The 25,442-nt window shown below is 38.7% G+C and overlaps 1 long non-coding RNA gene across 1 annotated transcript in view; it reads right to left on the bottom strand.

Moving 5' to 3' along the window:
• LOC125095137 (uncharacterized) overlaps positions 1-25,218 on the bottom strand; it is a 38,886-nt gene extending 13,668 nt beyond the window's left edge. Inside the window, exons 1-3 of the long non-coding RNA XR_007125801.1 lie at positions 25,052-25,218; positions 24,552-24,553; positions 18,244-18,356 (exon numbers count right to left, since the gene is read on the bottom strand). This is a non-coding gene — a long non-coding RNA (uncharacterized LOC125095137). The remainder of the gene's footprint in view (positions 1-18,243; positions 18,357-24,551; positions 24,554-25,051) is intronic.
• Between the last annotated feature and the right edge of the window lie 224 nt (positions 25,219-25,442).

The following is a 25,442-nucleotide window of genomic DNA, read 5'->3' as shown; positions in this document are numbered from 1 at the left end:
TGCCTTCGGCTCAGGTCATGATCCCAGCATCCTGGGATCAAGTCCCGCATCAGGCTCTCTGCTCAGCAGGGAGCCTGCTTCTTCCTCTCTCTGCCTACTTATGATCTCTGTCAAATAAATAAATTTTAAAAAAAATTCATTTAAGCCAGCATCATTGTTATTAGCATTATGAGGCAATTTCTAACAAAGGTATTCCTATGAAGAGAGAGGTCTCCTTTGGTCACCTCTGGTGCTTAACCACTTAACTTTTCTTTTATCCTTTGAGGTATGACCAGTGAAATGTTAAAGGTATTGAAAGTCTTTTTGGCTAAAGACAAATTCCTTTGCAGTAAATTCAACTTTAAATCAAACTTCCAGAATACTACTGTACTAAAAAAATTTGGCAAATAAACATTTCAATATACAACTTTAGTGCGGTATTTTTTGAAATGCCCTTTGTCTCAAAGATCGATGGAGATCTATAAACTGCGAAATAATTATTGAATATTTGGTTTACAACTATGGGTTATGGATTTAAGTTGCAAGAAATAGCTTATGAAAAACAGAAGTACTTGTTTACCTAATAAAAAATTCCAGTGGCAGATCTGGTTTCTAAGACGCTAGATCTTCAGGATTCTATCCCACTTCAGCTCTCAGCTCTTTCTTTTTATTGACTTATTCTGAGGCAATCTTTTCCTCCATAGCTGCAAAGTTAGTCACTAACAGATCCAAGACTACAGTTTACCAGCTTCAAAAATGAGTGGAAAGAAAGCACTTTTCCCCAGATGTGATATATCAGATCACCATTCAGTAAATATTCATGATCTTCCCTTTGACTTTCATGCGTGCTTTCAATATCAACATTGGCCATGTGATTTGCTTTGTCTGATGGAATATTAATAATATGACTGATATGGGTGAGAGTTGCAAAAAGCTCAGCCACTGGGACCTGATCTCTTGCATTCTGCCTTCATTTATTAAAGGACTATATTTTGAGTTGAGTAGCCGTTGGAGCTGGAAGGATAAAAGACAGATGGAGCAGAGCTGGACTGAACCTACAGCTTGGAGCCCAATCCAGCCAAACAGACTCAAATTGTCAAATACCAGCCAGTCATCACAGTTATCACCTCTGTAAAAGAGAAATCAATACACATTGTTACATGCAACTAAGATTTGGGGTAGCCATTCACACAGCGTTTATGAGGCTTTGGATAATTCTTGCATGTGAAACTCCAAGATAATTCTCAGGTTTTAATCTCATTAGATCAGAAACAGACTGAGGGTTGCTGGGTGGAGGAGGGGTGGAGAGGGTTCAGTTATGGACACTGGGGAGGGTATGTGCTATGGTGAGTGCTGTGAAGTGTGTAAGCCTGACGATTCACCGACCTATACCCCTGGGGCAAATAATACATTTTATGTTAATAAAAATAATTAATTTTTTTTAAATGTGGTCATCAACCTAAATCATATGTGCATCCTTAAACCAATCATAGTGCATAAATGACCAGGCCTGGAGCTAGGGTATGGATCAGCAACACCAGAATTATCTAACCCAGTGGGGCAGGGCCTGAGAATGTGCATTTCTAACAAGTTCCCAGATGATGCTGATGCTGTGGTCTGGGGAGCACACTTGGAGAATCGCTGCTCCAGGCCAGAGTGCAACAGGAGTGGCTCACTGGGAAATCAACATGCTGGTAACAAAAGAAGGAAACAAAACAAAGATACCAGGCAGGGAACGGATGTCAATCACGGCCACATTCTTATTAAAAGCAAAGAGTTCTTGGGGCGCCTGGGTGGTTCAGTGGGTTAAGCCTCTGCCTTTGGCTCAGGTCACGATCTCTGGGTCCTGGGATCAAGCTCCACATCGGGCTCTCTGCTCAGAAGGGAGCCTGCTTCCCCCACTCTCTCTCTCTGCCTGTCTCTCTGTCTACTTGTGATCTCTCTCTCTGTCAAATAAATAAATAAATCTTTTTTAAAATATTTAAAAAGAAAAGAGTTCTTATGAAAGAGATCAAACAATCCCCAGTACTCTCCAACAATTCTTCAGGGACAGGGAAATCTGAAGCCAAAAAAAGAAATCTCATCTGTCTTTTAGTTCATGAAGTTGATTGAGACATAAACTGATTTTTTTTGTCTCTTCAATTTTGCTGAAATTCAATACAGATCTGAGAAATCAAATAAAAGACAGCAGTTTTTGCTGCAGAAAACCATGTATCATTTCAAATGTGATGTGAGTTGTCACACAAATCTTTCCTAGTACAATTCATTGAAGATAAATATAGTGCTTAAAGAGACAGTATCTATACATCAAACAATTGAGTGATTTTGATCCATTCTAGTGAAACCAAGTTTCAAGCTTATAATTTTGAGCAATCCAAGATATAAAACAAAGTCACAGACTCTGGTTATTGCTGCTATTTTTAGTATGTTCTTGAAATCCGGAAATCAATGAATTTTAGAACTTGAAGAACCTTAAAGATCATTAATCCACATATTGCAAACCACCAGACAATGGACCACATCCCACTCAGAAATGTGCTTTACTTGTCCTACACGGCAGTGTTTTTCTTTTAATTAAAATTATTGGCATATTATTAGTGCAACCACTGTGGAAAACAGTATAGAATTTCTTTAAAAAATTAAAAATAGAATTATCATATAATCCAATAATTCCGTTATTGAGTACTACCCACAGAAAACAAAAATACTAATTTGAAAAGGATATGCACCCCTATGTTTATTGAAGTATTATTAACAATAGCTAAGATATGGAAGCAATTCAAAGATCTTTCCATAGATTAAATAGATAAAGAAGATGTGGTATATGTAGACACAATGGAACATCACTCAGCCATCAAAAGAATGAAATCTTGCCATTTGCAACAACACGGATGCGAGAGGGTGTAATGTTAAAGTGAAATATGTCAGTCAGAGAAAGACAAAGACCGTATGACTTCATTTTTATGTAGAATTTAAGAAACAAAATAAAGCACAAACGAAGAAAGAAACAAACAAAAAACAGACTGTTAACTATGGAGAACAAACTGGTAGTTGCCAGAAAGGAGGTGGCCAGCAGGGAATTAGTGAAATAAAAAAGTTTAAAAGTACACTTACTTAAAAAAAAAATGCCATATTTAACATTTTTCAACTTTTCTTGATGAGTTTGAAGGTCTAGCAATACACAATGTGGACAAAAGTCTGTGTTCCTTCATGACATGGTGCATCTGCCCTGAGACGCTTCCTCCTTCTGAAGGCACGTGTGCTCCTGCCCCCTAATGTGACACAGATACTCCTTGCTCTACTGTTTCAAAACCAGCCTGCTTCACTCATTTCCAAGGCCTGCCTGGGACCTGTGGGTACTTTGGTTTGCCATCTCTCATCTAGACAAGGCTTTGTTTATCTACAATGAAAACGCTGAAGTACATGGTAATGACCAACTCTAATTCACATTCTCTTTTTAGAGACAAACCAAATTTATATAACCAGTTTTTCACAATTTTAGAAAGTAATTTCTCTAACAGATATTTATTCACCATAGAAAATGGGATTGCAAAAGTTCACATTTAAATTCTGCTCAGTGGGGAACGTGGGTGGCTCAGTGGGTTAAAGCCTCTGCCTTCAGCTGAGGTCGTGATCCCAGGGTCCTGGGATTGAGCCCCGTATCGGGTTCTCTGCTCAGTGGGGAGCCTGCTTCCTCCTCTCTCTCTCTCTCTCTGCCTGCCTCTCTGCCTACTTGTGATCTCTCTCTTTCTGTCAAATAAATAAAATCTTAAAAAAAAAAATTAAAAAAAATAAAAATAAAAAAATAAATTCTGCTCAGCAAATACTGGGATAGGTGGTTCCTTTCAGTATACGGCTAATTTCAGAAACCTAAGGGGAAAAAAATGCATGAACCATGTGACAAATGATATAGGCCACGACAGGTGTAATGTGAAATGTATCTTATTTGGATTTTGTTCCCTCAATATTTTCAACTCGTTTGGTGAGAGAGTGACTTTTTCCACTAAAAAGTAATTTTTTTAAATTACTGACACCTATAAGGATGACTACTATTTAAGGAAAAAAAAAGCAGAAAATAACAAGTGTTAACAAGGATGCAGAGAAATTAGAATCCTTGAACATTGTTGGTAGAAATGAAAAATGGTGCAGCCGCCATAGCAAATAGTATGGCAGTTCCTCAAAAAACTAAAAATAGCATTACCAGTATGATCTAGCAATTTCACTTTTCCACTCCTCAGTGTGTATCCAAAAGAACTGCAAACAGGATTTCAGAGAGATATTTGCACACCCATGGTCATAACAGCACTATTCACAATAGCCAAGAGGTGAAAGCAACCCAAGGATCCATCAACAGCTGAAGAGGTTTTTGTTTTTTTTTTTTTAATGTGGTATACCATATATATATATGACAAAATATTATCCAACCTTAAATAGAAAGGCAATTCTAACACATGCTACCACATGGATAAGCCTTTAGGACATTATGCTAAGTGAAATAAGCCAGACACAAAAAGACAAACACTGTATGATTCCACTTTTATGAGGTATCTAGAGTAGTCAACTCATAGAAACAGAAAATAGAATGGTGGTTGCCAGGGACTACAAAGGGGGGAAAACAGGGAATTATTGTCTAATGGGTACAGAGATTCAGTTTTACTAAGATGAAAGAATTCTGGAGCTTGGCTACACAACAATGTTGAACATACTTACCATTTCTGAATTGTACACTTAAAAATGTTTAAAATGGTATATTTCATGGTTTGTGTTTTTTAACCACAGAAATATAAATTTTTTAAAAAAGAAACTTTTAGTCAAATCCACTAGGGGTTTTTTTGTTGTTTTTTTTGTTTGTTTGTTTGTTTGTTTTTAGGATCTAGTGTAATTATTTCAAAGGTTAGAATGGTGCGATCCAAAGATAAAATAGAAATATGTGTCTCATCCTGCAGAGGCTGACTGAACAGATACATCTTGGGAGTGAGGTGAGAATTTGAGATTAGAATTTCATCTCATTTCAAAAATACAACAATTTCTTCATTTAATGTCCCACGTTTACTTTAAAAAACAATGTGACTTAAAAAAGCAAGAACTTGATATAACTAATAAAAGCCAAATACAGAGAAAGTAGAAAATATCTTAGAACACTAAACCCATCCTTATTTAGGGATTAATAATCTACTTTGAGGTTTCAGTACCTTTCTCGGTATAAATTAATTACTACTATTCTACTATTAATTACTACTATTCACTAATCCTAGAAAGCATAGTTCTTAGAATTAACAAGGACTATATTAACTACTCATATTGTCCTAATTCTGTGTCTAAAGGATCATCAGTCACTGAAGAAAGTCCAGATCAGTGTCAAGTCCCATCAGGCCATCCTAGTGCAAACCACCCTCTGATAATTTTGTGATTGTTGATCTATTTTTGTATGTTGAATAAGGATATCCATAAGCTGCTGATATGCATGTCATTTTGTCTCACTAACTTTCAACATTTTCTCAGTGTCTCTAAAGACTGCCAAGGAAAGAACTACCGTGCCAGATGTTCAAAATGCAACTCAATAAGGTTGAGTTTGATTCACTGGAGAAATTTCTTTTGGCTCCTCTTAGATACAGCCTCTCTTCTCTGTGGATACTATTGAGCTGTAAATAGTAAATGTTCAGGCCTATGAAATGGAAATTGGAATCTATCCAGGAAACAGATTAGTCAGTGCTCCAGGGCTAGGCTATTCTTAAAATACAAACTACAGACTCATCTGAAAATTATAAGAGTCACATTTGTCTGTGTCTGGAAGCTTAGCCATTCTGACAAACGTTATCCTGACGTGATGATACTCTCATAAATGCTGTGAGAGCTGGGGAGGGGACATGGCGGGAAAAGCACATGGTCTGCTCTTGAGAAGTTTATGTCCTAGTCACAGAGATAAATGCTATTTACATGATTCCAGAAAATGCATGAGCTTGTATAATCAAGTGTCAAAAAGTTGTGATGTCTGCTACATTTATTAAAAGAATTCAGAGAAGAAAATAATAATAATAATAACAATAATAGAATTCACAGAAGGAAAAGACCTAAGCATTTTAGAGGGTTGAGAAGGATTCCTTGAACTTCATAGAGTTCCAAAGGGAACTTGAAAAAAAGGTGTCATATAATATGTAAAAATAGAGAGCAGACCATGCCCATGCTCTTACTTCGATTCTACAACAAACATTTCCTATATTTGCTTTAGCACACATCTATCCATCTGTGCCTTCTTATAACCATCCATACATCTGTCTCATTTTTAAAATATATTTTAAGGTAAATTTCTAACATCACTTTTAACACTCCTACAAACTTCAGCATGAATATCATTAACTAGAATTTAAGATCTGTTCATAGGTTTGGGGAGAGAAATTTGCACAAAGTGAAATGCACAAATCTTAAATGTACTCTTCGGCATGTTTCTGACAAATGTTTTCTCCTCTTTCAAGACATATAACATTATATGTGTCATATATGTGTATATATATATATATATATATATATATATAAAACCTCTCTTTCAAGACATATAACATTACTCCCACTCCAGAAAACTCCCTCATGTTCCTCCCTGTCAGAATTCATCCCCTAACTCCCTTGAGGTAACCACTGTTCCGATTTTTTTATCCACAGATTAGTTTTGCCGATTTTAGAACACCATATAAATAGAATCATATGCTATCTTTTGGGTAAGCCTTCTTTTATTTATCACAATGTTTTTAAGAGTCACTCAGTTTTTTTCATATATCAGTAGTTTGTTCCTTTTTAGTGCTGGATAGTATTCTGCTATAAAGATAGGCCATAATTTGTTTTCTATGCTCCCACTGATAATCACCTGGGCTATTTACATTTGGGGCTATTATAGATAAAGCTACTATAAATATTGATTGACAAATCTTTTCATTTCTCTTATATAAACACGCAGGAGTGGAATTAATAGGTAAAATAGTAAATGTATTTTAGTTTTATAAAAATTGCCAGACTTTTATTCAAATTGATTTCCATTTTATAACCCCCCCCAACAATATATGAGAGTCCTATCTGTTCCACAACCTCACCAGCATGTGGGGTTATCAGTCTTTTTAGTTTCAATATTTTAGTGGATGTGTCTTTTTGCTTTTCTTTTTAATGATGTTATCAGATACTGGGGCCAAAAATAAGAAGGAAAAAATACCTTTAGAGCTTATACCAGAATCTCATTTACAATAGAGAGCAGACAAAGAATAAAAGTGGATGATGGGGTGCAGCAAGTCTTCATGGTATATTTTTAAATTAAATTTTGCTCTACAAAACTCCACAGATACCCATTAAGATTATATTTGTTTCTGAGGGCATGGTAGGGAAAGATATCCTAGAAATATTCAGTCCCATAATTTATATCTCTTTGCTTCAAAACAAAAGCTGGCAGAGAAACTTTTGCAAAGGACCATTACAAAAATTGCATCTCATCAGGCAGTAGTGGGGAAAAAAATGAGAATAAGATTCAGTCATTAGGGACCATTACTTTTTATATTTGCCCATATTTCCTGCAATCATTCTCAAAGTTGTAAAAAATTTGGGAAAATGAAGACACATGCAAGCCATCTAATTTTTCATTCTATCTTTCTGTTGAAAAAGAAAAAAGTGAGAATGTGCAATGATCATTATTATGTTCTGTTTAAATAGTAATTTTACATCCTAGGTAAATGCAAGTAAGAATTTCCCTAAAAATGTTGGAAGTAACCTAGAAGAAACAGGCCCATTTACCATGTTTACTGGTGATTTTTCTATGCACACTTTTTAAACTTAGGTATTTTTCTTAAATTATAGTACAGTGTCTTTAATTTTATGGTGACCCAGATTTTGGGAAGATCTAGATGACCCCATCCTGCTATTTCAGTCTTCTCAAGTTTGCTTTATGAGATAAGACTGATGCAGTTACTAAAAAAGCAGATTCCCAGGCTTTTTCTCTAGGAGAATCTGATTAGTAGGGATGAGATGAGGCCTCAGAATCCATCTGTTTGGTTTTCAGACCAGTATCCTAGACTTTTTTTTTAAAGATTTATTTATTTATTTGAGAGAGAGAGAGAAAAAGAGAAAGGGCGGGAGGCGGGGATGACACAGAGGGAGAATGGGAGAGAGAATCTCAAGCAGACTCCCCGCTCAGCACAGAGCCCAAATGCAGGGCTCCATCTCCGGACTCTGAGATCACAACCTGAACTGAAATCAAGGATCCATTGCTTAACCAACTGCACCACCCAGGCACCCCACCCCAGACTGGCTCTGATCCTTGACCAAATTTTGTATATCACAGAGGCCTCCAGGGATTATAGGCAACACATCTGGACTTCACCATTGCACCACTTCACTGCTAGGAAGTCCAAAATCATATACCAGCAGATTTGGTATCTGGGGAGAGCCCATTTCCTAAGGAGCAATGCCTTTTTGCTGTGTCTTCCCATGGTGGAAGGTACAAGCTAACTCTCTGAAGTCTCTTTTATAAGGACACTCACCCCAGCCCTGAGGGTTCTACCTTCATGACCTAACCACCTTCGGAAGGCCCTACCTGCTAATGCCATCACCTTGAGGGTAGGATGCCAACATGTGAATTTTAGGGGGACATAAACATTCAGACCACAGCAGCCAGGTATGTTATCTACAGTATTTGGTTTAATCTAATCTACCTTGAAAACCTCAAATGGTATCTAGCTTACAATAAGCCTTTAATAAATTTTTGTAAATTGGAGTGCCTGGGTGGCTCAGTCAGGTAAGCATCTGCCTTTGGCTCAGGTCATGACCCCAGGGTCCTAAAATCAAACCCCGAGTTGGGCTCCTTGCTCAGCAGGGAGTCTGCTTCTTCCTCTGTACTTCCCCCGTGCTTGTCCATGAGCATGCACTCTCTCTCTCAAATAAATAAATAAAAATCTTAAAAACCAAAATTATAATTTTTTGTAAATTAATATGTACATTCAGGGTCCTGCTAAGATCCATGTATGTGCATGTAAAATCACTTTGTAAACCAAAAATTCCCCAGTCAGGTATCTTACTACTATTAGGCTACTGTTAAAAATATATATAACTTCATCTAAAGATATAAAATTATTTTTTACACAGAATGTATTTGATGTCAATAGCAGTGTTAATTTGCTCTTCCAATTTTGTTATATTTATTAATAAGTGAAATATTATATAACTATTACATGCAATAAGCTCCTTATAGATGAAAAGTCAGTAGTTTAAATTCTCAGTTAAAAATGTCAGAAAATCTGCAAATAATTAAAATTTTCGTGGGGTTGTTTTCATAATCTCAACATTAGATGAAAGCAATCCATTTACCAATCTGAGGAAGAATTGGAATTTCATGGTTCTTATCAAGTTGCTCCTGCTTTTTGGCATTTCAGTAATTCTGGTTATTGATGACCTCAATCTGAACATCGAGTTCTTTCCAGCCTCTTGACTAACACTTTACCACAAACAATACTTAGCAGAAAATGAAAGCTGAGTTGAATTACTTTTATTTTCATTCAGTAGCTTCTCCCTGCTCAATATCTGTATTTCCATGATGCTCTCCATGAGTCATATGGCCACAGTGCTCACCATGAATAAACACCCAGAGCTGAACCTCATTAGCCATATATGCAGAATTCTAATGTAGGAGGTAGGCATTAATAGAGACCTTTCTACTTCTGTTAAAAATTTATAATCATTACTGCAAAACATCTCATTCCATAAGCACGTACGACTGGACATTGTTGCTGGTATAAGTATCAGCACCAATAAGAGTAATAATCACTTATATCATTTGAAAACATACTGTGGGGCACCTGGGTAGCTCAGTCAGTTGGTTAAATGTCTGCCTTCAACTCAGGTCATGATCCCAGGATCCAGGGATAGAGCCCCGCATCAGGCTTCCTGCTCAGAGGGGAGCCTGCTTCTCCCCTTCCCTCTGCCACTCCCCCTGTTTGTGCTCACACACACTCTCTCTCTCTGTCAAATAAATAAATAAAATCTTTTTTTTTTTTTTTAATGAAGATATACTGTGTTCTCTGCATTGCTCTAAACACTATTTATACCTCACAACGACCCTACGGAAGGATTATTATTGTCCCTATTTTATGGCAGAAGAAACACACATCACACACTTTATCAAAAATACAAACCCCAGCACTCAACACCGAGTGGACACATTTGTCCTCAACTTATTCTGCCTCAGGATGGTTTTAAGGACCTTGTTTCCAAAAGAAGCAAAGATGAACAGTAGGTGTCCAAGAGAAGGTATTGCATGGTTGATGTGGTAGAAAAAGAGTTATTTCAAATCCATTTTTAGTACATGGGAAAAAAAGCAAATCATGAATTTAGAGGTAACCTAGAAACCAAGAATTATACTTTTGCATATTAATTTTGAGTAAATATTTTCATATAGTTGGCAGCCCCATCTGAATGGCAAGTTTTTTTATTTAACCAACTTCCATGGCTTTTATGTACATTTTTAATTGAGATAGAATTCACATGCTGTAAAATTATACATGCTACAGTATGCATAAATCTTAAAAACACTATCTTTAGTGACACAAAATGCTACATATGTTATGATCCCATTTGTATGAGGTGTCCAGAATATAAAAATCCAGATACCAAAAAATAAATTAATAATTGTTAAGGACAGGGAGGGAAGCAGACATGGGGAGTGACTGCTGACAACTAAAGTGTTTCTTTCTGGAATGATGAATATAATCTAGAAAAAGACAATGATGAGGACTGAAATGTAATTTAATGCTGATGACTTGTAAATGACAAAGGCTTGAACAAATCTGAAAGTGGACCAAAATGGTCACTGGCCATTTTGAGAACACTACCTTTAATTTCTTCATCCTTTTAGGGAACACCAGTAAACGTTCAGTAGGTACATGAACCTAGGGACAGATGGGAAAGTGAGCTATAAGAAAACATGAATGTGCAGAGTTCTTCTTGATGGTTAGAGAATAACACATATTGAAAGTTTGTATACTGTGATCTGTGATCTCAGTATTTAATTGCCCTATGCATTTATTTTTAAAAACCTGAAGAAATAAATAGAAGCCCAACAAGATACCCTATTTCTGTGTCACTTCATTACCATTCAATATCCCCAAACCATTACCTTTCAGATTAATCACTTACCTGAGTGACATAAAAGAAGCAAGTCTGAAAACCCAGCATAATACTTTTCTGTCAAGAACACAAAAAAAGAACAGAGGACCCCCAAATATTAACTACAAAAAAATTTTTTTGATGGACTATTTAATTTGAATTAAAGTCAGAAAAAATGGCAATAGCAATATAAATACAGAAACTTCAATGGAAAAAAACAAAAGGACACTTACTCGTGTCCTTTAGTTCTGATACTTTTTTTTTTTTTCTGATACTTTTTTTAAAGCCCACCTTCTGAAACACTGCTATTCTCTATAGTAATACACCAAAAATCATAGAGGAGGGCCAGGTCCCTGAACAAGGTTAACATGTTTTCTTGCTTCATTCCCAAGAGCCTAGAGCTAGAGACAGCCTCAAAAATGCTTCTCTGGATGAATGGCTGTCTAAAAACAAACAAACAAAAACAGATGGCCATTTGCTTAATTAGAAGAACCTCCAGAAACCAAGAATTTGAATTGAACATGAGCAAGAATAAACTCTTAAATACTTGATGGAAAGTATTTTTTAACAAAATCATGAATGCCATCAAAGACTATATATTTTTATTATTAACTTCAACCTATATGTTTCTGTACTCATTGAACCAAATCTATCATAAAACCCACTGAACCAAATCTAATACAGATCTCATGTAAAAACTAGACCAGAGTGAAGTAAAATCCAATCACATTTTCAGTGAGTTGTAATTCTGGCAAGATCAAAAGAGAACTCACCCCTGCCCATCATTATACCTAACAGACCCATAGTCAAATGGCTCCTCTGCCCTGTGAACTCTTTTTACTACTGTCATAAGAGGTCCACCTCAGGCCACCATAATGGCAGTGGAGTTGGGAAAAGAAGGGGCATAAGATCCCTATTTCAAGACTTTCCAACCCAGCCAGACTGCATAAAACCACATACCAATGACCTCACAGAGATTCCATCTGGAGTTAAATAGTCAAAAACTTGTGTCCAATCCAAAGTATTTTCCATGCTTATAGAAGAATCAGCCACAGGGCCCATTTTTAGGACATGAGCCATTTTCTTAAGCAGGTATTCTTAGTTCTCTCTCTATTGGCAAAGTACCTTGTATTTATTTTTTTAATTCAGAGAAAATTACTATTCATTCCTTTCTTTACCAAACATGCCCTAATAGTATAAGGAACAAAGAATGCTCTTTGTTCTAATACAATGGCAGTAGTCAAAATAGCACAGTCTATTTTGAACAGTCTCTAACGTAAACTAGTAAGAGAACAAAAATAGTTCACTTAGTCTCCTCATTGAAATCACTCTTCAAATCACACGCAAATCACAAAATTCAGTGAGACAGTTCATCCTCAGACAAACCCAAGGATATCTTGCCACTTAAAATAATCAGACACAATAAATAGTATTTCTTGAAAATAAAATTGTCACTCCAAAAGCAAGACCCTTCCAAACATGTCATAACAAGATCATTGTTGGCAAGCTTGGGATTGAAAATTATTTTACTAAAATATCCTGGGTAGGAGAAATTCCTTATATGACATAACATGTTAATGGATCACAAAAATATTTTCTCATAAATCATCCTGTCTCTTCACATTCATTACCAGTTACTTAATATCTGCTCTAATCTATTTTCCATGAAAAGCGCAAAAGACCTTTTTAAAACTTAAAAGACTCAAAATGAAAGCCCGAGTCATCCATCTGGCAGTTTTTTTGTAGGGTTCTCACGTTCTCACGCTTTATGCTGTGAGAGATCTTCTCTGACCATCCTCAAAGAAAGGTCTCCTTAAAGAAGCATGGCTTCTTCCTAATACTGATTAACACAACTACTAACATAATGCTAAGTACGATTTATGTTTTTATTATTGTCTGTATTTATTTAGTTGTCTCTCTTATTCAAGCATGAAACCTGTCTCCATGCCCAGGATAGTAGATTTGATAGGTAGATGCTGTAAAGTTTCTCAGGTGAGGTAAACACACCACCAGGCAAGGTAGGTGCAAGGCAAGATTAATTAAAGGCACTCTCCGGCAAAGTTTCAGGGCTCAGGAGAAGGGGAGCCAGGAAAGTCGCGCGGGGAGGAGGTGGGCACCCTTGGGGGAGGTTCCTCGACTCCGGAAAGGGGAGTGGGGGATGTCACACTGGGAGGGAGTTGGCAGGGGTCTTTTATCAGGCCAAGGTAGGGCTTGGGCTCACATCCATATTTGGTGATCGGAAGGTATGGGGTAAGGGCTCCTGATACTCCTGTTTCCTGGTATCGGGTTACCTATGGAGACTTGACCTGGGCGTACACCCTTATGGCGGGAGAGTCTAGGGTTAAAGAAGGCAGGGAAGGGGACTGGAAGATGGCGGCCCCAGCGGTCATTTCTATTGTTCCTCCTGCACTCCCAGAACCGACGACCCAATAGATGCTTAAAAAGTTATTTCCCAAAATGAAAATGAACAGAAGAATGAATAAATGAATTGCTTCAAACTCTCAAAAAGAATGACACACAGAGCATCTTAGCTTGTGATAAAGATACCTTTCCAAGTCGGTGGAGTGAGGTCTGGAGCCGATGACCAAGAAAGAATTCTTGAGACACCTTTGGTGCAAAATTGTGGTTTATTAAAGCATGGGGACAGGACCTATGGGCAGAAAGAGGTGCTGCCCCAGGGCTGTGAGGGGTGACAGGTTATGTATCATGGGGGGGGGTAAGGAAAAGGGAGTTTTCAATAGAACTTTCATATGCTAAAGAGGACCTACAAGATACCAGATACCAGAGGACTTGCCATCGCCAAGGTCGTTCTGCTTTTTAGCAAGCTATTAAGAATAGTTGGGAGATTCCTAAAGAACATCACATATGTCCCACCTAGGAGTGGGGGGGGGGGTTGCAAGGTGTCAGCTTTTGCTTTGTCCTCAGTCAGCCTTCTGTTCCATCACTACTGCGCCACTGAGTGAAGAAATTCAGATAACTTGTTTCCTTTATACTAAGCTTCTAGGGATTCTGCCAGACTGGAATTAAGAGCACTGAAGAACCAGGTGATGGAGTTTTAGAATATAGGTGAGGTTCAGTGGGGTGGAGTCCTGAGCCAATGACCAAGAAAGAATTCCTGAGACATCTTTGGTGCAAAACGGTGGTTTATTAAAGCATGGGGACAGGACCAGTGGGCAGAAAGAGGTGTTGCCCCAGGGCTGTGAGTGGAGGCAGGTTATATAATATGGAGTTGGGAGAGTTAAAGAAAAAGGGAGGTTTCAAAAGAACTTTCATATGCTAAAGAGGACCTACAAGATACCTGAGGCCTTGAGGCTTTGCCATTGTCAAGGTTTTTCCCTCTAGCAAGGTATTAACATTAAGATAGTTGGGAGATTCCTAAAGGAGGTCACATATGTCCCACCCAGGAGTGGGGGTGGGGGAAGGTTGCAGGGTATCAGTCTTTCACTTTGTGCTCAGCCAGCCTTCTGTTCCCTCATCACAGGGATAAATAACCTGCCTCCTACACACACTCTACTGTCAGCACTGGGAAAACCAGAACAGTCTCAGCAGCAACAGAAGCAGGGGTAATGTTTACTGACACTCACTACTTGCCTCCACTGAATCCTTCCATCTGGCTGACTAATGAGAAAAGAGAGAGAAAAGGAATAAGTAAGTCTTAGGGAACAAGCTTTTTCAGAGGTCCAGTGTCTAAGGAGCATAATTATTTCTTCCCATATTCCACTGGCCAGGACTCAATCACGTGGTTCCACCTAACTGAAGGGGAAGCTGGGAAATGTAGTTTATATGTGAGCCAAGAAGGAAAAAAATACATTTATAGATATTTTCCTCTGAAGATTGTTGTAGTCAACCCCACAAATCTTCATTTCTAACGGTCTTAATTTCATTTTAATTTTTTTTAAGACATAACTGTTTTTTCACTTCTATATGATGAATTCTTTGGGGTAAGGAGTAGAGATCGCTCCTTTTGTCCATATTTACTATCTTCAGAGACCATGACCCATAATTTCCACTATTTGTTTTTAATTTTCAGAGGTTCTTTATTTTTCTGAATGTTCTCTTTTTATATATATTTTGGTCTTTTTCATGAATGCTATTCTTCACATATTTTCCAGGAATGTTAATTACAGTTAATTGAATTTTCTTCTCCCTCTACTTGTCTCTGTTTCCTATAAGGATCTTTATTCCATTTGTTTGTTTGGCCTCTATCTTTCTTTCTTTTTTTTAAAGATTTTATTTATTTATTTGACAGAGAGAGAGATCACAAGTAGGCAGAGAGACAGACAGAGAGAGAGAGGGAGAAGCAGGCTCTCTGCTGAGCAGAGAGCCCGATGTGGGGCTCGATCCCAGGACCCTGAGATCACGACCTGGGCCGAAGGCAGAGGATTAACCCATTGAGCCACCCAGGTGCCCCGGCCTCAGTCTTTCTTGATAGATAATTCTCCTGATTGTTATTTATTTACTACCCATTCATACGCAAAGTGACGTACTACTACAAGCTGACATAAACTCAGTGTATATGAGATTGGGGGATGGAGTGAGAAAAGAGAAATTACCTCTCCATGGGTGAAACCATCAACTGACAATGTCTATAGATCTTGGGCTGGTCAACGTCACAGAAATCAGAGAAAATTAATAGTTACAAGCATCTTTTTAAAAGGTTCTAGTATTGGGTCCATGGTCAAAGGAGCGAGACTGATACAAAGCGAAGGTCAAGCAAAGCTTTATTTTGCGCCAAGCATCAAGAATCAAACCAACTGGCCAGGGCCATCTCTTGCAAAGAGGCGACCTCTCTCTGCCTTACTGACTAGCTTTTAAGGGCAAAGGCCATGTGGTTGGGCCTGACCATGCACAGGTGGCCAATGAGATTGTAACACACAGAGAAAGCTGCACAATCATGTTAGGTCACACATAAGTGACCAATTGAATCAATTGAATTACATTGCCCTATAGTAGGTATTTGAACTAGCCTATCACCTTGGTCAGAATTGGCACCCAAAAGGCTCCCAAAGGGTGGGGCCCATACTCCTTGGTAGCTAGGGAGACAGTATGCACCCCCACTGATTGGATACCTCCACCTGGCCTGACCCACACTTATATTTGGGCTTTGTTACCTGGGACTGGTTTCCGGGACTTGCTTTTAAGTAAGTCCCCTGGGGTTGGGGGGGACAGGGACAGTTTAAGTTTTACTGTATAAACAAAGTCATTCAAAGTCATTGTTTAACCGGATGGAATCGCTCTGGCTACATAGGCCCTTACACTAGAATTTTCACCATTGGATGATGGTAAAAATGGTAATGCTCACTTAATCCTCCTTTTTCAGTATGGTATTCACACTTTGAACTTGGTGTGCCCAGTTCAGAATCCCTTAGGTTCATCCTCACCTAAGAATAAATCTCCAATGTTATATTAACGTGTGGGAAATCAACTGGATATGTGGCACAAGGAGGGCATCTAGGAACCCAATTGTTTTAACCATTCTCCTTCCTTTGGCCTTTCAGATATCTGCACATTTATAGGTACCTAACACCAAATTCTCAGGGTTTTCATGATTATTCAGCCTTTCAGAGATTTTACCCAGGCTCCCATGCCCTCTCTCTCTGGTTGGCCAGGTCAATTACCACTTTTCTCTCTGATTTCTAGTTTCAGAAAACTGCTATTGTCTCTTTGTCCTTGTAGGATCAAGCCTTCCTTTGCTTTCTCTTTAATGGACCTGTGAGAGGAGGTGGAAAAAAACATACACATTCTGTCTGCTATGCTGAATTTGAAGACCCAGCATATCATGTTCTTTTTCTCTATTGTTAGATTGTCTATGTCTTTTAAATCTTTCCATTGTAGCCAACACTGAGCTAGATTGTACAATCCCACACATAATCCCCAATCCAAGCATCTGTGTGAAATTTATCCATCCATAATTAGGGCAATATTGATATGTTTAGAAGTATTCTTTTTAGGTTTTTTTTTATATTTTCTATTAAACAGCAAGTGGGGTTTTTTGGTGGTGCCATAAATTTTTATCTCTAGTGGTTTAGAACCCTATACATACTCTTTCTCTTTTTTCAGTACTGCCTTTACATTTTTTTTAATAATCCTTTTTTTAAGATTTTTATTTATTTATTTGACAGAGATCAAAAGTAGGCAAAAAGGCAGGCAGAGAGAGAGAGAGAAGAGGAAGCAGGCTCCCCGCTGAGCAGAGAGCCTGATGCGGGGCTCGATCCCAGGACCCAGGGATCATGACCTGAGCTGAAGGCAGAGGCTTTAACCCACGGAGCCACCCAGGTGGCTTTACATTCTTGACAGAACTATTAAAATCCATATTCTTCTATAGTTACATGAAATAAATCAATATTTACATATTTCCCTAAAGAGGAAAAGAAACTTAGCACTCAATCACTTTACCAATCCCACAATACATCAGGTCATAAATTATGGGACTTTAGTTCCAGATAGGTTACTATGAATTGTTTTCCATATTATGCATCAAAGATTAATTCTGTGTTTTACTGATTTTGTTTACCTGTCAATTTCTTATATATCAGGTCTTACTCTTTCTTTGATTCATTTTTCAGTTTGCTGTAATATATCCTTGAGTAAATCTTTCAGAGAATGTATGTGGCTGGTAAACTTTCTGGGTTCTAGCAGGTCTTAAATTTTCTTCCTCTTGATCTTACACTTAAATGTTGTTGGGCTGGGTATGGAATTCTAGGATCAAAAATATTCTAAATCAAGACTTTGATATTTATGTCTCCTTTTATTCTAGTGTCCCAGTGCTGCCAATGACAAATATTTTGGGAGCAGGAATTGTTTTTGTCTGTTTGTTTTCTGCTCTGGACACTTTTAGAGTTTTCTTTTCATCTTAGAGATTTTGATAGTAGACACATTAAGATGTATCCAGATATGAGTCTTTTTAAAAAATTCATCCTGTTCAGCACTCAAGAAGATGTGCCATTCTTCAGCATGTCAGATATATTTTCTTCAGATATATTTTCTCCTCTTGTTTTTCTAATCTCTATTGTTGTTCTATTAGCTACCTGTCACAACATAACAAACCATGTCGAAACTTCAAGACTTAAAGCACTTCATTATTTCTCATAATTCTGTGGACTAATTGAGTGGTTCTTTTGTTGGCCTTACCTGAGGTCACTCATGCTGTTGCTTTCAGCTGGCAAGGCAGCCCACGCTGGGCTCAACTGGAACACTCTCTCTATCTGGGCTTCTTCATCCCATGGGAGACTCAATGCAGCATTCTAAGAAGACACACATGGAAACTTCATGAGCTCCTAGAGTCTAAATGAAGTCACACATCACCTCCATCATTTTCTATTGGTCAAAGCAAGTGACAAGAACTACCTAGATTTAAGACTAGGGAAACAGACTCCATATATCAATGGGAGGAGCTGGAAAGAATTTGTGGCCATATTTAATCTCCCATAGTTGCTTTGACTTCTTTGGGACCTCTTACTGGACAGATGTGAGACTCCTGGATCAATTCCCAATGTCTCCAAACTGTTCTCTCATTGGCCTAGAAAATGGGTCTTTGATTCACCTAATCAAAGTACACCCAAGAATGTACTGCAGTAGTGTACATTCATTATTCACTCCTCATGAACAGAGGGAGTTGTAGCCAGAGTTTTTGAAAAGGTGAGGTACCCTGGCAGGTCTGTGAGCAGTTCTATGTTTTTGTGGACCTTAGAAAACTGAGAAACTGTTACTTCTTTTGGGGGGACGTCAACATTCTCCATAGTGTAGCCACCTCAATAAATTTTCACATGCTTATTTTTTCAAATTATATCTTTCTATTGTGTCATCTCTCATCTTCCTGTTAACCACATCATTACGTTGTTGTAACAACCACAAACCTTTCAATACATACAAAATAGTTTTTTTTTTTTTAAAGATTTTATTTATTCATTTGACAGAGAGAAATCACAAGTAGGCAGAGAGGCAGGCAGAGAGAGAGGAGGAAGCAGGCTCCCTGCTGAGCAGAAAGCCCGACGTGGGGCTCGAACCCAGGACCTGGGATCATGACCTGAGCCGAAGGCAGCGGCTTAACCCACTGAGCCACCCAGGCGCCCCACAAAATAGTTTTTTATTTGACTTGAAATTCCTTTCTGCCTATTCTTTCATTTCACAGATGGGAACTAGTAGCAAAATAAAATAATTTAGCTACATTTTCAACTTAAATGGTAGAGGTAAGTGGACAAATTATTACTGGTAAGATTAGATCTAACCTCCAGAAGATTTGGGTACTCCCAAATGATCGAGATTTTATCAGCCTCTAATTAATTGTATAACCTTGAACTTGTTTGCATGTCCTAGATTAGTGACTAGCATATAGGGAGGAATTAAGAAAATGCTTTTTGATAAAATGGAAGAGTAAAATTTGTGTTCGTATGCCATCCTTTTAATCATGGTTACCATCATTGAGGACCTACTATGAGAAAGATACCCTCTAAGATTCAAAATATATGCATTCCATTAATTCCCCCAAGAAACCTATGTATTTAACAAGTATTTATTGTCTACTACTATGTGTCCAGCACTCTTCTAGGTTATATAGATACAGTAAAAATCAAAGCAGACCAAGGGCCTCCTTTCATAATGCCTATATTCTGGTGAGAGAGGTACACATGCATAAAGAAATAAACAACGAATATGATGTCAAGTAGATTTGGTCTCAGGAGAAAAAAAAAAAAAAAACAAGGTAGGAGGTAGAGTGTGATAGTGGCCACTGTCTTAGGTAATAAAAGCCTTTCTGAGGAGTTGATGATTAAACAGAACACTGAATAAATGACTCTGAGACACTGTGACCTGAAACTCCAAGTCTTTATGATACAGAAGTGACTCAGATATTTGTGAATGCATCCAAGATCCTTGTATGAATCAGCTCAAGCTGCCATAACAAAATACCAGAGGCTAAGTAGCCTACACAACAGAAATTAATTTTCTCACAGTTCTGGAAGCTGGAAGTCCGTGATTTCAAGGTGCCAGAAAATTTGATTTCTAGTGAGAGTTCCCTTCCTGGCTTTTAGACAGCCACCTTTTTGGTATGTCCTCAAATGGCCTTCCTTTGTATGCATGGAGAGGGAGCAAGATGTCAGAGAGACAGAAAGAATGGGAGAGAGGGAGAGAAAGAACACTCTCTAGTGTTTCACCTCATAAGGACATTCATCCTATCAGATCAGAGACCATCCTTATGACCGCAATCAGCTACTTCCTTAAAGGCTCCATCTCCTACTACAACCACACTGAGGGGTTAGGTCTTCAACATATGGATTAGGAAGGGACACAAACATTCAGTCCATATGAGTCCTACATCTAGAAAGTGACAGAGATGGAATTACAACTCAGGGCCATTTCTCTGCAAAGCTAACACACTATCCATCATGGTGCAAGATAGTGCTCCACAAGACAGGATTGCTCTTAGGACCAAGTAGAGCGGTGAATGGGAAAATCCTCTGTAACTATTCATGCACTACAAGAATTAAAACAGTATTATTACCTCCAGGAATGTTGCTGTTTCTTACAACATAAACATCTTATAAAGTGCTGTAGTTTCATCTTAGTGGGGCTTATGTGTGTGGTGAGTAATTGTAAAGAACTAAGAGCTAAAGAATCAACACAATATGGGTCCCTGGATGGCTCCATCATTAAGCATCTGCCTTCAGCTCCGGTCATGATCTCAGGGTCCTGGGATTGAGCCCCGCATCGGGGGAAAGCTCAGTGGGAAGCCTGCTTCTCCCTCTCCCACTCTCCCTGCTTGTGTTCCCTCTCTTGCTGTGTCTCTCTCTGTCAAATAAATTTTTTTAAAAAACTTAATTATAAAGCAGAATCAACACAATAAACGGATGAAGCACACAGAATAGGAAGTGTCCAAACACCGCAACTCTGATAATTGATTACTTTTTTTTTTTTTTAATTTCAGAATGCTGACCGGCTACCAAAAGTCATTACAAAGTTGGCTTCTTCCTTCCCTATTTATTTCTTGTCCTCCATTCCAAACCTAATTCTCTGTACTCCTGCCCAAGATGCTGGCTAATGAGAAGCATAATGAAAATACCCAAAGGAGATCTAGATTAACAGAAGAGCTTCAATCTTTCTGTTAAAAAAATGTTAATAAGCAAAAGGTTGGCACCATAAAGGCTGCTGAAGCAACAACCTCCCAGGACTGAGAGAAGACACATACTGCCTAGGTGACAACTATCCTCCTTAGAGCTTCTACTTTCAGAAGCTCGTACTAGAGGACAGCTTTGTAATATTCTGCAAAATGAGCCAATGGAATGTGACCATTTGGGAGAAAGAAGGAATGCCTTTTCAAAAGTAAGGGGGCCCTGATGCAGACATTGTAGTCTGTTTAACACTGTTAGGATTAGGAGCATCATGCTATGCAAGACACTAAATGAAATCGGAAATTTTTCAAAGTCCCATCTCATTGATAATTAATAGTAGCCAAGGTTCAGCAAAACCACAAGACACAGATTTCTTTTCATTTGTAAAACAGGATAAGCAATATAATACCAGACACATTTCTGGCAAATTGGCTTCCCAAAGCAGATATGTTTCTAAATGGGTAACTTTTTTGTTATTTGCGTAACTGTACTCTTCTCAGGGATAAAACTTGTGAGTCATGGCCTCCTGGAAAGACGGAGCGCTCTGCCGACTCCCTGTGAATCATCTCACAGAGCTGTACGTGAGTGTGGATGTTCATATGATCACCATCAGGTGACGATAAGGAAGCATATCAGTGCTCGCGGACTGTTTTCAGGATTTTTCTAGCCCAACACACCTGAAAGACCAAATGGGACAGTCCCTCTGGGTCACGGCAGTTCCTCGGACAATAACGTTTGGAGAAGAGAGAGAGCTTGGAAATATGAGTCCACAGTCACACAGAGGCAGCCTAAACTAAGAATTATTGTCTAGAGAAAGTTCTCTTCAAAAATAAAAGACACTGAAATCAGTTAGGGAATACAAGTCAGTGGGAGATACTTCTTTTTTTTATTGAACTGTTTGCTCTTCCTGCAGAATTTTGAGGAAATAAAAGAAGTAAGAGAGAGGAAGAGCACCAAACCAGTCTCGAGAAAGGATCTGACCCACACTGAGGCCTGCTGCTGGGCGCAGGAAGTGTGCATTTTTCAGATAGTCCTTCTGTAAAATTTTAGGTGTTGTGCGTGTGAGGGTGTACACACACACACACACACACACACACACACTTATATATCACATTGCTTGCAATAAACATCAGGAGTTGTACTGTTGAAGGATCTCCCAGGACGGTGGATAGGTTCTGGGTCTGGACTGCCCGATGCAGCCTCCACCAGCCTCATGCAGCTATAGATCTCATCTCCGGATCTTTCATTATCTTAATTGTATCAGCAAAGACCCTTTTTCCAAATAAGTTCACATTCACAGGGTCCAGGCACCGAGACGTAAACATTGATTCTGGGGAGCCCATTCGATCCATTCCAGAAACCACATGAGCCTGGGGCCCACGGGAAGACCCACCCAGAACCCCCTCAAGAGGACCTTTTGTGGGAGCATTATTGCCTGGCATTCCCAGCTCAGCTGTCACAGCTCCAGATCTGCTGTGACAAACATGTCCAAGCCCCACGTCTCTGAACTCTTCCGGGTCAATGCTGAGCCCAGCAGCGGCAGGAGGTGGAGGGTGACCCATGCTGGAGATTTTTGCCCAACTCAGGCTTTCTCTAAGGAACAGCTTTTGCTTGCAGACTCCACACTGACCTGGCCCAGATTTTCTCAATGTTGTGCTGAAGTCTGACACTCTTCTTATTCAACCCTTCCTTCCCCCTCTCCCTGACTCTCCCTATTGATTTCTGCCCTCTTTCCCCTTTAGCCTTCACAACATTTTCCCTAAGAAATCTCCTGTATGTCTAACCCTTCTTGACATCTGCTTCTGGGAAGCACAAGATGGGCACAGTCAAGTACTGGGGATGCTGTGGGAACAAGACAGTCCCTGTCTTCATGGGGCTGAAAATACAAAGGCGGAGGCAGATATACAAGGAACAATTTTTTCTTACTACGTTGACAAAAGCTACAAGGGAAGTATATGGAGTTCCCTGAGAGAATGTGTTGTGGTCTCTAAGCTGGTCAGGGGATTCCGAGTAAGCATCTGCAAGGAAAGCATACTTAAGGTGGGACCTGAAGGATAAATAGGTTTCAGGAGAAGATGTAGAAGGGAGTTTTCAGGTCAAAACCAGCAAGATGTGTCAAGACTCTCTAAGAGAAGAGGACCTTTGGACATCTAGAAAGGTGCGGGTGGTATGAATGTGGTGAGTGAGAGAAGGGTAACATGAAGATGAACAATGAGAGGTAAGCAGGGGCCTGGTTATTTTATTTACTCTTAACAGCAGATGTATGGACAGATCAGAAGTCACTATGAATCATGAGCAAGATATATAGTGATAAAATCATTCTAATGAATAGAAAAATTGCTTCCAGAGGAGTGAGAATTAAATTTACCACAAATTTACTAGCAGCAGAGGCCAAAAAGCAATCAAAAGATGTATTCAAAATACAATTTTTTCTTCTGAACAAATAAATTCCTTTTATTTAGAGTCCATACAAATACAGGTACCTTCAAAAGTGCAATGTTACTGGAGAAATAGAAGTTGAATCTCACAGAGAATAAATCTTGCCCATATTCCTTCATAGGATGAAGGATGCTATCCAAGCTACGATGTTTACACTATCTGATTCCATCAATAACAACCAACATAGAAACAAAGTGGAAACAAACTGGAGAGATCCCGGATATTGAAATCCTTACCCCTGCCTCTCTCTGCTGTAGTGCTCAGAACAATTTTGTGATCTTGTAGTTAATAGACAGTGTTTAAAAAAAAAAAAAAAAAAAAGTGATGTCCAATGAGGTTCACGAACTTTCAGGAAGCCTTACCAGTATTGTGAAATTTTATATCCCAGTAAACCCTTATTCACAAGTTAGAACAAAATAAAAGCCTATCTAGTTATAAAAGCATAGTTCAGATGCCCAAAGACCCTCATTAAAAAAAAAAAAAAAAAAAAAAAAAAAACACACTAAATCAAGAAGAAAGAGGAACCCAAGGAAAACACAGGACAAGTCCAGAAGAGTCACAATATATTGTTAAATTTAGTAATCTGATGACCGCAAAAAAAAAAAAAGCATGTTTTTTAAAAATAAATTCTAAATAACAATCACAAATAAGAAATGTTTAAGGGGAAGGTAAAGAATGTTAGGTTTTGTAGTGGCCAAGAGGAGGAAGTAATATCAAATAACTTTTCACATTATTAAAAAATATGTGTCTTTAAAAATTGACAGTGTGAAATATAATCAATACAGAGCTTTCAAACCAGCAGAAGAATAACAAACACATTTTGAGGACTTCCTGTATACTAGCCACTGCCGAAGGGCTCCACGCCATCCTTACAACCTGCCATGAGAGGACCACTCCTAGTCCGCATTTCTCTCCGATAGGCAGCTAAGGGCACAGAGAAGTGACAGACCCGAGGTCGTATTGCTAAAAAGTGGGGAAGCCAGAACTCAATGCCAGAGAGTGCTTTTGATGTGGGACACAGAGGCAGAAGAGTAATTATTAAATTTCCTTACCTACTGACAAGCCCTTAAAACAGGCAGAGTGACCTCCACCTTAAGGCTTTGCTAAAGGCAAAGGACAATCTTAGCCTGGCCAACCCCCTAGCCCCAACCAGGATCCTATAAGTCTACTTTAACAATTCCTTTAGGAAACTTTATCTCTAAACCTCCAAGATAGTGTCGACAATCATTCCCAAGCATATGGCCCACTGATATACATCTAAAGGGTCTCATGAGAAGGTTTTATTACGGGTAATGATAACATTTTCCCTAGAAATAGCTAGCCCCTCAAGGTCCTAGAAACCTTGCTTCCAAAATTCCTTAGAGACTTACATCATCCCTAATCCCCTCCCCAACTTTCTAGTGTATGATGGACCAGTCTTCACATCCCCGGGGCAGCAGTTCTTCCTGCCCACGGGTCCTGTCCCCGGGCTTCAATAAACCACCATTTTGCACCAAAGATGTCTCGAGAATTCTTTCTTGGTCATCGGCTCCGAACTTCACCCCACCGAGCCTCACCTATGTTCTAGGACTTCATCACTTTTAGAGACTGTGTTCCTTTCTATAGTACGATATAAAGGTGATTTTATTAAGCCATCTGATGACAGAGGTAAAGGAAGAAAAGGAAGCCAAGGGAAAAAGAATTGCAAATAGAGAATTAAGTAGAAATGAGTCCAAATACATCGATAATTTGGGTTTCATAAATTTATCATTTGGAAAAATAATCTGAAGCCACCTCCTCTGTCTC

This window comes from Lutra lutra, chromosome 3, assembly GCF_902655055.1.
Source record: "Lutra lutra chromosome 3, mLutLut1.2, whole genome shotgun sequence".
NCBI classification, from domain to species: domain Eukaryota; kingdom Metazoa; phylum Chordata; class Mammalia; order Carnivora; family Mustelidae; genus Lutra; species Lutra lutra.
This window is presented reverse-complemented; position numbering and strand designations above follow the sequence as displayed.